The sequence below is a fragment of the Lissotriton vulgaris genome, chromosome 9 (genome assembly GCF_964263255.1).
Source record: "Lissotriton vulgaris chromosome 9, aLisVul1.2, whole genome shotgun sequence".
NCBI classification, from domain to species: domain Eukaryota; kingdom Metazoa; phylum Chordata; class Amphibia; order Caudata; family Salamandridae; genus Lissotriton; species Lissotriton vulgaris.
Window position 1 is genome coordinate 64,981,138 of NC_141697.1, and position 12,897 is coordinate 64,994,034.

At 54.7% G+C, this 12,897-nt stretch overlaps 1 protein-coding gene across 5 annotated transcripts in view; it reads left to right on the forward strand.

The window, feature by feature from the left end:
* Positions 1–12,897, forward strand: part of RYR3 (ryanodine receptor 3) — a 1,864,151-nt gene that overhangs the window by 1,499,742 nt on the left and 351,512 nt on the right. The gene's annotated exons all lie outside the window — the stretch shown is intronic.

Consider the following 12,897-nt stretch of genomic DNA (forward strand, 5'->3'; position numbering starts at 1 on the left):
ACTCCGCTGACGTCACCGACACCATATTAGGCCCACGCCGGCGTGATGACATCAGTTCCCTTTTTTCCGCGTCATCGACGCTAACGGTTTTCTGGGATCGTACAGTAGCTTTGTAGTAACTTTGTTACTTTGTGATAATTTTCACTGTATCTTCGTCTTCTGTCGAGATGTCTTCGAAGAAGACTGGTTTTAAGGCTTGCGGGGAATGTGGCAAGACTATGTCCATAACTGACCCGCATGAGTGCTGCGTCTAGTGTCTAAGCTCCGACCATGACGTCGAGGATTGCCCATCGTGCAATTAAATGACTCCGAAGGCCCGTCGGGAGAGGGAGACGAAGCTCCACATTGCGAAGCTTAAAAATAAGAAAGAAAAGAAGACTTTGAAGTCTCTGTCTCTGCGTTCAAGGTCGAGGTCTCGATCGAGGTCGCGATCGGAGTCGTCATCTGCTCATGCTTCAAAGTCTTCTAGGAAGAAGCATAAGAAGAGGGGTCATGAGTCACGTCATCACTCAGGAAAGGAATCCAGTTCGCGACCGAAGTCGCAAGTGAGGCTTCTTCGTAAGGAAGTGGAGGTTTCTGCGTCGGAAGTTCAGGACACTGATGGTGAGGCTTCGCGTCCGAATTCGCCAGGGTCATGGAAGCAGCAAGCAAACCCTTCTCCGGATCCGTCTAATCCTTCTGGTCAGGAGGATGAAGGTGAGGCGGAGGAGGTTGGTGAAGATGAGGTTCAAGTGCCTGCAGGTTCGTCGACCCCGGTGCAACAGGCCGAGGAGGAGATCGACGTCGCCACGACTCCACCTCCTCGAGAGCAACCAGGGGGCCCTTATCCAGCCTTTCCGGCTCCAGGTCAGGATCCATCCCAGTTCCTGAATGTCATGTTCGGAGTTTACTCCAGGGCGATGTACCCCTCTGGTGCACCTGTTGGTCCCACGGGTCCTATGGCATTTAACTTGGGCGTTCCCCAGGCTTATGCTCCTGCGCCGTTCATGCCTTTCCTGCCGGCTCTAGCACCGCAATGGCATTTTCTGACCCCGGCGAAGCCTTCGACGCCGAAGCTGCCGACGCTGCTCCAATCGACGCCAATTCCATGGACGCCGGTGCCCATGACTCCGAGGCAGGATTCTGTTCGACCTCGGGTAAAACTACCTCGCCCGACTTCGCGTTCGACGCCGGCTTCGGCCCCGACGGAGTCGGTTCCGGATCAGTCGGCTTCGTTTACTAAGGAAAGGTCAAGGCGTGAAGCCCAGAGACTTCTGGAGGAAGAAAGGTATCAGTTTGCAGATGTTGAGGAAGGGGAGTTACAGGATTCTGATGATCCTTTTGATGACCTGAGAGAGGCCAGTGGGCTTGAACTGTCTCCTGAGTGGGATTTGGCTTCTATGTCAGATGTGCCTTCCAAGGATGTGATGCCATATCACGTTGTTATTAAAAAGGCAGCAAGCTTGTTGAATATCACTCTGCACACTGCTGAGTATAAGTCTAATCTTCTAACAGAGGTCCTTCACTCATCTTCTTCTCTTATTGAGCCAATGCTGCCATTTAATGATGCTTTGGCTGAACCCATCTATGAAGTCTGGAAGAAGCCATTGACAGCTCCAGCAGTTTCAAGGTCTATGGCGAGGAGGTATAGGGTTGCACCTGGTGACCCAGACTTTTTATCAACACACCCTCTGCCTGAGAGTCTGGTTGTGCAGGCTGCCTGCTCAAAGAAGTCTGTGGGGGCTTTTCCGCAGGTTCCTATGGAAAAGGAGTCCAGAAAGTAAGATCAGGCGGCCAAGAAGATCTTCTCTTCAGCCAGTATGGCGTTAAAATCTACCAACGCAACTTGTCTAATGGGACGGTACATCCATGCCTCGATGGACTCCGTAAAGCAGTCAGTGCCAAAAATTCCTGAGGTGGACAGAAAGGATTTTCAGGAAGTAATTTCAGACCACTGCTGCGAGACAAGTGATGCAGAGTGGGCTGGACACGGCTGATTCGGTGGCGAGAGTCATGGGCTCTTTGGTGGCCGCTAGAAGAGCTGCGTGGCTGAAAACATCAGAGTTTTCTGCGGATGTTCAGTCTGTTTGATTGTTTGGCAAGAAGGCTGACGCTGCCTTGGAATGTTTCAAAGATAGTAGGGCCACAGCAAAATCTTTGGGACTTCAAACCAGGGGTACTACTGGAAGGCGCTTCAGAGGATTTGGCAGATCCTTTCGTTCCTATAAAACATCACAGCAGCAGCCACAACAACAGAAAATATGCTGTATAAGTCCTACAGAGGAAGACAACGAGATCATCCTAGAGGTCGTCAAGCCTCCTCCTCTTCCCTTTCCCAGCCCCCTGCCACTGGAGCAAAGCAGCCGTAGATCCGCCATTCTGGATCATGTGGGCCCAGTTGGGGGCCGTCTTGCCCATTTTCTACAAGATTGGGAATTGATTACATTAGATCTTTGGGTTCTCAATCTCGTGGAGAATGGGTATGCTCTTCCCTTTCGGGAATTTCCCAAAATTACCCTCCTTGCCAGGGTTATTGTTCGGAGGACCATCTGCTACTCCTGCAGGAAGAAGTCCTGGCTCTGTTCAGAAAGGGTGCAATAGAGGTGGTTCCAGAGCAGGAGAGGGGTCAGGGATGCTACTCCCGGTATTTTCTGATCCCCAAGAAGGATGGCAGACTCTGTCCAATCCTAGATCTCAGGATCTTGAACCTTTACCTGAAGCAGGAGAAGTTCAAGATGCTCACTGTTGCACAGGTTCTTTAAGCGCTGCTGGAAGTAGACTGGATGGTGTCGATCGACTTGCAGGATGCTTATTTTCATATCCCAAGCCTGCAGTCGCACAGAAAGTATCTCAGTTTCACTGTTGGTTCGCAACACTACCAGTTTGCAGTCCTTCCGTTTGGTCTTACTATTGTGCCTCGAGTCTTCACCAAGGTAATGGCAATGGTGGTTTTTTCGATAAATGTACCCAAATCTCACCTGGTGCCCTCCCAGCGCAACCTGTTCAAAGGTGCGGTATGGACACTACTGTGTGTCATGCATTCCCTCCTCCTCAAAGGATTCGCGACATACAGGAAATGATTCCTTTGTTTTTTAATGGAGCGGTCGTTCCAGTCCTGAAGGTCCTTCGCTTGCTCGGTCTGATGGCTTCTTGCATTCTGCTGGTCAACCATGCACGCTGGCACATGAGGGCACTCCAGTGGTGCCTCCGCAGGCAGTGGTATCAGCACGGCGGAGATCTCAGGGAGTCAGTGAGGATCTCAAGAGAAACTGCAGCAGATCTGTCTTGGTGGAGCGTGGAAGGCAATCTGTCACAAGGAAAGCCTTTTCATCTACCTCCATCTGGGGCCACAGTGATAACAGATGCATCCACTCTAGGGTGGGGTGCTCATATGGGGGATCTGGAGGTAAAAGGTCTTTGGTCTCCAGAGGAAAGGTTGCTTCACATCAACCTTCTAGAGTTGCGGGCGATACGTCTGGCACTCAAGGCCTTCCTTCCTTCCCTTCGCGGTCAGTCAGTTCAAGTCCTGACGGACAACACAAGCGTGATGTGGTATGTCAACAAGGAGGGAGGAGTGGGGTCGCAGAGTCTCTGCAGAGAGGCTCTGCGTCTCTGGCCCTGGGTTCAGGACCATCAGATTTGTCTGATGGCAAATCATCTGGCCGGAGTTCTGAACGTTCGTGCAGACAGTCTGTCGGCAGTTTTCCGCCTACCATGAGTGGAGGCTCCATCTAGAGGTAGTTCATCAGGTCTTTCGGACTTGGAGGACTCCTCAGATGGATCTGTTTGCCACTCACGAGAATGCTCACTGCCCGTCATTCTGCAGCCTCCAGTTTCCTATGCAGGGAGCCTTGGGGGACGCGTTTCAGTTGAGTTGGGACTCGCAACTCCTTTACGCGTTTCCTCCCATACCCTTGATTCCTCAGGTTCTGAGGAAGATTCGCCAAGACCGGGTTCAAGTTATATTGATCGCCCCGGATTGGCCAAGAAGGGTGTGGTATACAGATCTTCTCCACCTCTCCTCGTGCCCTCCGCTCCGTCTCCCTCTCAGGGCGGATCTCCTCTCCCAGATGGAGGGGCAGGTTCTACACCCCCACCTCCAGACCTTACACCTTCATGCCTGGAGATTGAACGGGGCAACCTGATTTCCTTTTCTCTTCCGCACGATGTGGTGGATCTCATCTTGTCGGCCAGGCGTGACTCCACCAAGTCCATTTATTCTTATAGATGGTCTAAGTTTGTTGCTTGGTGCGGGGAGAAGTCTGTTGACCCTTTAAGGGCTCATTTGTACAATATACTTCAATTCGCACTTTCTTTGACCCAGCAGGGTTTTGCGGTGGCAACTATCAAAGGTTATTTGTCGGCCTTGTCCGCTTTCCTTTGTTTGCCAGACCAGCCCTCTTTGTTTAAATCTCCCATTGTTTTACATTTCATTAAGGGCCTTAACAATACATTTCCTCCTACACCTTTTATTTTACCTCAATGGGACTTGAACCTTGTTCTTACGTTTTTAATGGGTTCACCTTTTGAGCCTTTACACACATGTTCCTAGGAGACTTTTGTCTTTCAAGACTGTTTTTCTGGTGGCAATTACCTCGGCAAGGAGGGTAAGTGAGCTTCAAGCTCTTAGTTCTAAACCCCTGTTTTTATCCATTCATGCTGAAAGAATGGTTCTAAGGACCAGGGCTGCTTTTCTGCCTAAGGTGGTTACTCCTTTCCATCTGGGGCAGTCCGTTACCCTTCCTACCTTTTATCCTCCCCCTCACCCTTCCAAGGAGGAGGAGAGACTTCACCGCTTGGACCCTAAGAGGGCGGTGAGCTTTTACGTGGACAGGACACGAGAGTTAGGGTTGGATGACCAGCTATTCATAGGCTTTGCTGGCTGCAAGAAGGGGAAGGCAGTGCACAAGCGCACGCTCTCGAGGTTGATCATCCTCTGCGTTAAGATTTGCTACGCCCTGGCGGGTAAGGACCCTCCAGAGGGAATAAGAGCTCACTCTACTAGAGCAGTCATCAACATCTGCTTTGTCTAGGGGTGTTGCAGTTGAGGACATTTGAAAAGCGGCGACTTGGGCCTCCCTCCATACTTTCGCGAAGCATTACTGCTTAGATGCCGAAGTGAGGAGGGAGGGCCACTTTGGGCGTGCTGTCCTCCAGGATTTTCTGGTATAGGAGAGTGGACACCCTCCTCCGGGAGTGGGGACTGCTGTGGGACTCTATTCACAAGGTGAGGAATCCACTGGCAGATGTATCTATCAGAAGAAAAAGTTACTTACCTTCGTTAACGCTTTTTCTGGTAGATTCAGTATCTGCCTGTGGATTCCTCACTGACCCACCCGCCTCCCCGTTGTTCACTCTTCTATACCTGAGTAACTGTAATGTATTTACTTTATTGTCAAGGAATTGTTATTTCAAATGTTTGATTGCATTTATTTCACACTGTTTGTGTTATATTGATATTTGTGTACTGTGTATATTTCAACTGTCATTTGTCCATCCGTGTGCCTCGAAGGCACGGAAAAAAAGGGCGGAACTGATGTCATCACGCCGACGTGGGCCTAATATGGTGTCGATGACGCCAGCGGAGTCGCGCGCGATGCCGTGCCTCTGTGACGTCGGTCCAAGTCGGCGCGAAGCTACAAAAAGAATTTCCGAATGCTGCTGCTGCAGGGGGATATTCACAAGGTGAGGAATCCACAGGCAGATACTGTATCTACCAGAAAAAGCGTTACCGAAGGTAAGTAACATGTTCTTTTCGGCCGTTCCGTTCTCCAGGACTTTCTGGTGTGATCTTGGTTCGCAGACCCACCACCGGGGTTGGTATTGCTGGGGTATCTATTCTAAGGTAAGGAATCTAACACTAACCTGTTTCTTTAAGATGCACAAGTTACTTACCTTCGTTAACGATATATCTGTAAGAAACAGTAATCTGAAAGAGACACGTTAGTGATAGATTCCTTACCTTAGAATATCCCCAGGCGTCAGACTGGATCCGGAAAATTTTGCGTAGCAGTACCCTTGCGCGTCGGTAGGCGTCGTCTGCGGCTCCGCGTCCGTCGTCGGCGTCGTGGGCGCCGTGATGACGTCGTCGGAGTATATAGACGCCGCCTCCGCGTGCTGACGTCAGTTCTTCTTTTTCCCGCGCCAGCCAGCGCAGATCTGGAAAAAGCAGTTCCCTAGTCATTTTTTACTAACTTTTTGGATCTTTTCATCTTTTTCGAAGTCTTCACGACTCCGACGGTGCCGTTAGGGATGCCCGGCTTCAAGCACTGCGACGAGTGCGAACGCCTCATGTCGATTACGGATCCGCACCGCCTGTGCCTGACGTGTTTGGGCGTCGACCATGACGACGAGGCCTGTTCCGACTGTCGGGCCCTCTCGAGGAAGGCCAGGCGGGAGCGGTCCCGCAGGTGACTCGAGATCCGCCAGTCGGCCCCGCGCCGTGTGAGGTCCCGGTCCCACGGGAGGTCGAGGGACAGGTCGCGGGGGCGGAGCCGTCACAGCTCCGGGAGTCGGCGCCACTCCTCCGGGTCCAAGTCGTCAGGTAAGAAGCATAAGAAGTCGAAGAGACATCATCGCTCTTCCGACTCCCCCCGACGCTCGCGCGATGCGGCCGGGGGTTCAGGTGACACCGCCCACGCAGCTCCTCGTGAGTCGCGGGCGCCGCGTTCGGCTCCATACCCCCCGGTCCCTGGGCTGAACGCGACGCCGGAGGAGATAGAGCGCTTCCTCATGGCCATGAGGTCCCTTTCTTCTCCGACGGGTTCCGCGGCGCATTCGGGCCCAGCGAACCCATCAGGGGGCCCTAGTGGGTCGGGGGCTGCGACCCCGACACCGTCGGGTGCTTCGGCCCCGACGCCGCCGGCGTCTTCGGCGCCGGCACTGCAGGGCTCCACGATCCTGACGCCGCCGCTGCCCTTGGGCTCGGCGCCGCAGGGTTCTGTGGTCCGGGCGTCGTCGGTGCCTTCGGGCCCGACGCCGCAGGGTACCGTTCGGCCCTCGTCGGGCGTTGGATCGTGTGGTGTCCCCTCCGGCGTCGACCTCGGCCGACGCCGTCCCCACTGCCTCCTCTGTATAGGTTCCGGCGTCGGGACGGAGCCTGTCGGCTCCGATCTCGACGCCGGTCGGGGAGTTCCATCCCTATGACCCATCCTCATTCACTTACGACCCTGAGTCTCAGGAGATGGGGGAAGAGGAGGATTGGGAGGGGTCTGAGGACCCTCTGACAAGGGAATGTCAGTCTAACATGGACTGGACAGGAGACCTTGGGGAGGCCAGTGGCCTGGACACCTCTCCAGACCCTGGATTCGTCTCTCCTCCTTCCGTGGCTTCGGAGGAGGGCACGACATATAGTGTGGTGTTGATGAGGGCTGCTAAGGCGTTGGGCCTTGAGCTCCCCGTCGCGGCCATGAGGACTAACTCCTCACTGAGGTCCTTAAGCCGCAGTCATGCTCCATGGAGCCTATGCTGCCGTTTAATGAGGCCTTGTCGGACGTTCTTTTGGGCACTTGGTCCAGGCCCGCTACAGGTTCGCCTGTAGATAGGAACGTGGCCAGACGCCACCGCCCGGCCCCGGGCGACCCATGTTTCCTGTCCACCCACCCCACCCCCGAGAGCCTGGTTATCCAGGCCTCTAACTCCCAGACCGCCTTCCCGACGGCTCCCCCGGACCGGGAATCCAAGAGGTACGAGGCCTTTGGCAAAAAGGTGTTCTCGTCCCTTAGCTTAGGACTGCGGTCTTCCAACACCGCATGCCTCTTGGGCCGTTACACCCATTCTATATGGGAAACGGTGGCGGAAGTGCTGCCAGAGTGTCCGTTGGAGGTACGGGCCAAACTCGGCCAAGCCCTAGTGGAGGGCCGGGACGCAGCGAAGTATTCGATCAGGTGCGGACTGGATACAACTGACTCGCTGGGCAGAGCGATGGCTACGACGGTGGCGATTCGACGCCACGCCTGGCTCAGATCCGCCAACTTCTCGGCTGATGTCCAGAATACACTCATGGACATGCCGTTCGATGGCCGTCGCCTCTTTGGCGACAAGGCAGACCACGCGCTTGAGCGCTTTAAGGACTCCAGGGCTACGGCCAAGTCCTTGGGCCTCTCGGCCCCGCGCCAGCAAGTGGGGGCCTTTCGCTCCTTTCGTGGCCAAGGAAGGGGCGTCCCCACACGTGCCGCCAGCCACTCGCCGCAAACTGTCGTCCAGCGCGGCGGCGGCCGTGGAAACCGCCGTGGAGGCGGTCGGGGAGGCAAGCGGAGCCAGTCCACACCTGCCCCCGCAGCATCCGCCTCTAAACCCTCCTAGTCCGTGCTTTTCGGCCCATGTGACGCCAGTGGGGGGCAGGGTTCGCCATCACCACTCTCACTGGCGCACAGTCACTTCGGACAGGTGGGTGCTGCAGATCGTCCGAAGGGGCTACTCCCTCCCCTTCGAGACGACCCCTCAAGCCATGCCACCGCAACACCACCGCGTATCGGGGGATCATTTGCGGCTCCTGCAGGAGGAAGTTTCGGCCCTCTTGGCCAAGGGGGCCATCGAGCGCGTTCCTGGGCCAGAAGTAGGACGTGGTTGCTACTCCCACTACTTCCTGGTACCCAAGAAGGGCAAAGGGGGCCTACGCCCTATCTTGGATCTGAGGAACGTCAATGGCTTCCTCCGGAAGGAGAAGTTCAAAATGCTGACACTGGCTCAGGTCTTGGCTGCCCTAGACCCAGGAGACTGGATGGTAGCGTTGGACTTGCAGGATGCGTATTTCCACATCCCCGTCCTGCCGGCCCACCGGCGTTACCTGCGGTTCACGGTAGGCCTCGAGCACTTTCAGTTTACTGTGCTCCCCTTCGGCCTTACAAGCGCCCCACGGGTGTTCACAAAGGTGATGGCGGTGGTCGCAGCTCATCTGCGCAGGTTAGGGGTTTCAGTCTTCCCCTACCTAGACGACTGGTTGTTGAAGGCGGACTCGCCCCAGGCAGCCGTCAACCACCTCCAGACTACGGCGGATCTCCTGCACAGGCTGGGATTTTCCATCAATGTGCCGAAGTCACACCTGTGCCCCTCTCAGAAGCTCCTTTTCATCGGAGCGGTTCTCGACTCGGCGCAGTTTCGGGTTTACCCGCCCGAACAGCGAGTCCGGGATATTCAGGCCCTGATTCCGATCTTCGGGCCGTTATCCCGGGTTTCGGTCAGGCTGACGCTGCGGCTTCTGGGGCTGATGGCCTCCTGCATCCTTCTGGTGCATCACGCACGGTGGCGGATGCGGGCTCTGCAGTGGGACCTGAAGTTTCAGTGGGCCCAGCACCGGGGCAACCTTTCCGACCATGTCCTGATCTCGGAGGGCACTGCGAGACAGCTGCAGTGGTGGCTCACGGACCGCGATTGGGTCAACGGCAGATCCCTCTCCCTTCCCCAACCGGAGCACGTAGTTGTGACGGACGCGTCCCTCCAGGGCTGGGGAGGCCACTTGGGAGAGGCGGAGATCAGAGGACTCTGGTCTCCGGCGGAGTCCCGGCTCCATATCAACCTGGTGGAGCTGCGGGCGATTCGTCTGGCACTGAAAGCATTCCTCCCGTCTGTCCGAGGGAGTGCAGTGCAGGTGTTCACCGACAACACCACCGCCATGTGGTACTGCAACAAACAGGGCGGTGTGGGGTCGTGGACCCTATGTCAGGAGGCTCTGCGCCTCTGGCAATGGCTGGAACATCAGGGCGTGACTCTGGTGGTTCAACACCTGGCAGGTTCTCTGAACGCCAGGGCGGACGAACTCAGCCGTCGGTGCTCGATGGATCACGAATGGCGTCTGAACTCGGACGTGGCGCAAGGCCTCTTTCTGCGTTGGGGAGAGCCTTGGTTAGATCTATTCGCCACCGAAGAGAACGCGCAATGTCATCAGTTCTGCGCGTTGGAATTTCCAAGGCGGCACTCGCTCGGAGACGCTTTTCGTCGCGAGTGGAGCTGCGGTCTGTTGTACGCCTTTCCGCCTATACCTCTTCTGCCCAGAGTGCTGAAGAAGATCAAGCGCGACCGGGCACAAGTCATCCTTGTGGCTCCGGACTGGGCACGAAGGTACTGGTATCCCGAGCTACTCAGTATGTCAGTCGATCCCCCGGTTCGTCTGCCTCTTCAGGAGGACCTTCTGTCGCAGCAGCAGGGGACGGTCCTCCACCCGAACCTGTCCAGTCTCCACCTCCATGCATGGAGATTGAGCGGCGACAGTTGAGGCCATTTGACTTGCCTCCTGAAGTTTGCAACATCATTCTGGCAGCCAGGCGTCCCTCCACAAAAACGGTATACGCCTGCAGGTGAAACAGATTTGTGGCATGGTGCACAGCAAAGGCTGTGGATCCTCTCAATGCCCCTCTCTCTGAGATTCTTCTCTTCCTTCTTTCTCTTGCCCGGCAGGGCTCTGCTCTGGGCTCTATCAAGGGCTATCTTTCGGCTCTTTCAGCCTTTCTGAGGCTGCCTGATCAACCTTCTTTGTTCAAGTCCCCTATAGTAAACAGATTTCTGAAAGGCATCACTCATACCTTTCCTCCTGTTCCTTTCGTGATGCCTCAGTGGGACTTGAACCTGGTTCTAACATTTCTGATGTGCGCTCCCTTTGAGCCACTTCACAACTGTCCTCTTCGCCTTCTTTCTTTGAAGACTGCCTTCCTGGTAGCCATCACCTCTGCCAGGAGAGTGAGTGAGCTCCAGGCCCTCTCTTGTTAGCCTCCTTTCCTTTCAGTCCATCCGGACAAGGTTGTTTTGAGGACTAGGCCCTCCTTCTTGCCTAAGGTGGTCACGGCCTTCCACATGGGGCAGTCCATCACATTGCCCACCTTCTTTCCGCCTCCGCACCCCTCGAGAGAGGAGGAGAGGCTCCACCGTCTGGACCCAAAACGTGCGCTCTCGTTCTATCTGGATCGCACACGCCAGTTCCGGGTGGATGACCAACTCTTTGTTGGGTACGCGGGCGCTAAGAAAGGGAAAGCGGTGCACAAGAGGACCATTTCTCGATGGATTATCATGTGCATCCAGGCGTGTTACTCCTTGGCTAAGAAGGAACCACCTGTTGGGCTGCGGGCTCATTCCACTCGAGCCACGGCCACTACAACTGCCTTGGGCCGAGGTGTGCCCTTGCAGGACATTTGCCAGGCTGCCACGTGGGCTTCGTTGCACACGTTTGTGAGGCACTACTGCCTGGACAGTCAAGTCCGGAGGGATGGCTACTTCGGCCGTTCCGTTCTCCAGGACTTTCTGGTGTGAATATTGGTTCGCAGACCCACCACCACGGGGATGGTATTGCTGGGGTATCTATTCTAAGGTAAGGAATCTATCACTAACGTGTCTCTTTCAGATGCACAAGTTACTACTTGTGTAACGATATATCTGTAAGAGACATTAGTTAGTGATAGATTCCTTACCGACTCACCCATCCTCCCCGTTCTGCGAACCGATATCTAGGGTTGAGGACATCCCTCTCATGGCCCTAGTTTCATGGCACCAGTGTCAGTTTCTATCATGGCTCTGCATTCCTGGCGCTGAAAGCTATGTACACAACTGATGTCCACGCACGAGGGCGGCGTCTAAGTACTCTGATGACGTCATCCCGGCAATCACGACGCCGACGACGGACGCGGAGCCGGAGATGACGCCTAGCGACGCGCAGGGGTACTGCTGACAAAAACTTTCCGGATCCAGTCTGACGCCTGGGGATATTCTAAGGTAAGGAATCTAACACTAACTACTGTTTCTTACAGATATATCTGTACCGAAGGTAAGTAACTTGTGCATCTGGTCCAGAATTCGACTGAGACTGCTGGAGATCTGCAGTGGTAACAGATGAACTGTGATTGGGTTCTTGGCCACTTCCCCTTTCATCCCCACCCAGACCTAACAAGCTGACAGAGGTGGCCGATGCATCACTTGGGGGTTTGAGCGGCCACCTGGGAGAGGTGGAAATCAGAGGACTCTGGTCTCTGGCAGAATTTCAGCTCCACATCAACTTCTGGGCCTGTGAGCGATCCACTTGGTATTGAATGCCTTACTCTCTTCTATTAACGGAAGGATGGTTCAGGTGTTCACGGACAACACCATTGCCATGTGGTATTGCAACAAATATGGTGGGGTGGGGTGGGGTCATGGACCCTGTGCCAGGAGGCGTTGCACCTCTGGACTTGGCTGGAGTGCCAGGACATCTTTCTGGTTGTGCAGCCCCTGGCAGACTCATTGAATGCCAGGGCGGACAAACTCAGCCATTGATGCCTTGTGGGTCATGATTGGTAACTACATCCAGAGGCAGCAGAGTGTCTCTTCCAACAATGGGGAGAACCTTGACTTGATCTGTTTGCCACTCCAAGAACGCTCAATGCCAGCATTTCTGGGAGTTGGAATTTACAAAGCGGCTCTCACTCGGAAACTCATTCCACCTCAAATGGAATTCAGGACACCTGTACACCTTTCCTTTGATACCACTACAGCCCCGAGTTCTCAGGAAAAACGGGACCATCGAGACCAAGTCATCCTAGTGGCTCTAGATTGATTACAGAGAGTATGGTATCCCGAACTCCTGAGCATGAGAATCGGTCCTCAGATCAGGTTACCCCTTCAGTAGGATCCCCTGTTGGCAACAAAAGGGCAGGGTTCTGCACCCGAACCTGCACACTTTCCACCTTCATACATGGAGAATGAGAGGAGACAGTTCAGAGTTTTGAATCTTCCTCCCAAGGTCTGTCATCTTGGCGGCCAAGCAACTCTCCTCTAAATTGTGTACGCCTGCAGTTGCTATAAGTTTGTGGCATGGTAATCCTCCCGTCATGTGGATCTCATATCTGTGCCGCTGTCAGAGGTGCTGCTCTTTAGTAACAAAAGCCTTGCACTGGGCACTGTTAAAGGCTACCAATCAGCTATTCCATCTTTCCTGCGGTTGCCCGATCAACCCTC